This window comes from Thermobia domestica, chromosome 18 (assembly GCF_964235325.1).
Source record: "Thermobia domestica chromosome 18, izTheDome1.hap1.1, whole genome shotgun sequence".
Taxonomy (NCBI): Eukaryota; Metazoa; Arthropoda; class Insecta; order Zygentoma; family Lepismatidae; genus Thermobia; species Thermobia domestica.
Window position 1 is genome coordinate 95,673,248 of NC_137471.1, and position 4,046 is coordinate 95,677,293.

Consider the following 4,046-nt stretch of genomic DNA (forward strand, 5'->3'; position numbering starts at 1 on the left):
TACTTAATAATATCAAACAAACTGGCAAGACTGGCAAGAAAAGTTGATGATGGAAACACTGTTTCATCGCAAGGACCTGAGTTTTGTTCTGCTTGGTTAGAACGGATCGAGAATCCTGGTTTATACGTTGCTCCACCGTATAGTACGTATTCTTGTATTGACCTCTGTGTGCGCAGTGTGTAAAAAATTTATTGCGCTTCCAAGAAAATATGGAATAAAACAAAAGAAAGAGAAATAACTGAACTGTAAATAGTCAAATGGTTAGAGGAGAAAGCGAAACAGACCTAACTCAAAACACTCCCCCTTCGAAAATGTACAGTTATGACAGTCGTCACCTCCCATAATATTAGTATGTATATTAGTAAACAAAATTTGTATTTTTGAGAGTTTTGTTTCGCTTTGGATGTGTTATTTTTGTCCACGTTTTCTGCGAGACTGGACAGTGGTCATGTCGCTCAACATTCAACAGGGACTCTCGCTGTCACTGTTAATTTATAGCTCTCGGGTGGCAAAGAAACCCAAGCCATTTTAACGGGGACACACACACACAAACAGAAATAAAAATTCAAAAATTAACAAAAGAGAGAAAAGGTAAATTTTTGAAAACGAGGGCAGAATGTGAAGATTCAATATTAGAACCACAAAATTTAAGTTATTTTAAATTGACGAAACGAAATTTACAGAGCATCTGAAATTTATTTGCGAGACCTTGGAGAAAATGATCAGCCCAACCCACAAAAGCACGCAAAAAGGTAAAAATGCATCCTAGACCTAGTAAAAGAGCGTAGAATATGCTGGCTAAGTGATAACTTCCAAATATAAGCGATATTTTATTCAAACATTAAAATGATAATACATGAAGAAACAAACAATGAAAAAATATCTGAAAATAATGTTTGTATTAATTTAATATTCCACTAAATGGAAACACTGTTCGGAATAAGCTGTTCCAAAATAAGATAGAATTAAATGAATATAGATAATATTGTCCGAAGCAAGAATACAGAGAACTTGTTAAAGATAACGTATAAACTATCAATTGTACAAAGATTTGGTTCCGTGTAATTTACTTTACAGAGCTCGAAATGTTATTTTTTGATTTTTTTTATTATTTTGATTTGAGCTTAGCGCCCCTTTCAGCAGCATGGCTAAATGAGACGTAGACCTACAGCTTAACGTGGGATGCGAACAACATAAGCTCCCACAGGGAATCGAACCCGGGTCTCCTAAACCAAAGGCACGTACGCTAACCGCTTAGCCACGAGGGAGCTCTGAAATGTTATTTTTCGTAAGATAATGTTTGTTGATTAGTTATTGGATCTTTAAACTATAGCTGGAGTAAGAGTAAAACGTGAAACGTAAACGCATTAAGTAACGTTACACAGGAGACAAACACGTACGAGGAAGTGGAAATTAGTATAAACCTAAGCCACCCACATTTGGGCTAGGACATGGAAAATGACGAAGAGACTTGAGAGCTTGGGAGATCATTCGATGGTCATCTCCGAACAGTATTCGTAAGGCAAGGTGAGCTCGAAGTTGAGGCTGATGATGGTAATCCACAAGCAGATATTGAATACACACATACACAATGCTGGGTCTTCGCCACGAAATAGAAATTCATATGTTAAGTACGAAATCGAGTTAAAGTTTGTAGAGGAAGTATCCCCTATCCTGTAGCGTGAGCTGGTGATATGTGAGCAAGTTTAAGTTTTGAGTACATGTAATTTATTATTTACAGTCTGGTCCCATTGAAGGAGGCTGCACAAAGTCACAAAATATTAAGGTTCTGCGTAAATGACGTGTATACATAGCATACATAAAGTTCGTAAAGTTGCGCCCAACTCATCACTGAACAGTGAAGAAAATACATGTAATTTCAAACAATAAGTACGTGAAGATGTAGAAAAGCCACATACAACAATAAGCATGTTTCGAACTGTTAGCGAAAAATATAGTGATGTCTTGAATGTGGTATAACAGAGCGGAACTCGTGTTGAAATTCGTAAGATCTAGGGCTTGGCTTCTTATTGTGCCAGATGGAAGGAAATAGTTAGACAGAATATCTTCCAAGGGGAACAATTATCATAAGGGAAAAATTTTGACAGCAAGGTCATCCGAGAGTTTCAGAGCACGAATTCTAAAAGGCCTTGTAACGTTGGGTGGTAAGGTGATGACATTAATAGCTTTATCCAGCTTCAGGTATAAAAGATGAAGGGTGTCGAAGTCTAGATTTTAGGTGATCAAATGTAGAGTATCAACCGATGACACTGAGTTAAAGATGGCTCATTTGCTTCAACAGAGTGGGAATAGGACTGTAGAAAGCTAATAGAACAAGTAATGCAACGAGCTTTGTTTGGTGCATCTGAGCTCCGATTCGTAGAAGAAGAAGAAATTCGAAATATTTGTAAAAAAAAAAAAAAAAAAAAGTATTTTTAAAATTTCCGGCCACGCTGGCAACACTGTTATTCTACGTTGGTAAAAAAAAATAATACAAGTTCCTTACATAGTCATATCAACCATATAGAAAAATAAAAGCCGTAGCTACAATAGGAAGCGAGTGAAAAAAATCAAAGTGCAACCACCGTTTATAATTTTTTTGCTTCGTAAACATTCACGTTGTTACCCCTGGTGCCTCCTAATTGTCACAGAGACATGATCGACACCTTGTTGGAAAGGTAATAGAGCAGGAAATCCCACGAGATATGTTTGGTAATCCTGGTTTCCGTTCGAAGAAGAAAAGGAAGAAGCAAGTCGTAAAAGTTGTAAAATATGTTAATTTTTTTAAATTTCCGGCTACGCTGGCAACACTGTTAGTAATCTTACGCTGGTAAGAAAAAAATCAAAAGTACTTACCCAGCATGAACTTAATGATTTGGTTTGTGATCTTAATTTATCTAAAGACGCAGCAGAATTGTTAGGATCGCGACTTCGTGAAAACAATTTATTGGTCCGAATACGAGATTCTCCTGGTGCAGACACTGAGAGGCAGAATTAGTTTCGCTTTTTGCAGAGGAAAATAGTTTGGTATATTGTTGAGACATTCCGGCAGTCATGAAATTCTACAACATCAATTCCAATTCAGGAGAATGGAGGCTGTTCATAGATTCCACAAATCCAGCTTAAAAGGTGTTTTATTACACAACACTAACGTCCATCCGTCCATTCCAATAGCACATTCAGTGACTATGAAAGAGACATACGAAAGTCTTCAATTTCTGCTTGAAAAGGTGCAGTACAAGCGTTATGAATGGTGTATGTGGGGGGATTTCAAAGTCATTGGAATATTGCTAGGCCAACAAGCAGGCTACACAAAATATCCTTGCTTTTTGTGTGAGTGGGACTCCAGAGCAAGAACTGAACGTTGGGTTCGAAAGCAGTGGCCATTCAGAAGTACTTTCATACCTAGCCAAAAGAACATTGTTTCACTTCCATTGGTTGATCCCTCTAAAATACTGTTGCCACCGTTACATATAAAACTAGGTTTAATGAAACAATTCGTGACAGCTTTAAGCAGACATAGTAAATGCTTTCAGTACCTTGCTAGTAAATTTCCATCTATCACGTCAGGAAAAAAAATCAAAGCTGGAATTTTCACAGACCCACAAATCCGAAAATTGATGGCGGACAAAACATTTGAGGAAAGTATGAGTGAGATAGAATTACAAACATGGGCTGCGTTCAGAAATGTGGTACAAAACTTTTTGGGGAACAAGGAGGCTGCAAATTACAGCGTTTTAATCAACGAGATGTTGAAATCTTTTAAACTGCTTGGCTGCAACATGAGCATCAAAGTTCACTTTCTTCATGCTCATCTCAATTACTTTCCTGACAATCTTGTTGATTTTACGGAAGTACATGGCGAGCGTTTCCATCAGGATATTAAAGTGATGGAAAAGAGACTGTACGAAAGAACACCAACAAAATTTAAAAAGAGGAAGTTTCAAGGGAAGCCCGGTGACGAACGTTAGGTACAGTCCGCGGCATAAAATTTGTTACAAAAATTCTAAGTCCAAATGAATAACAAACTCTTGCCCAGTTTTCTT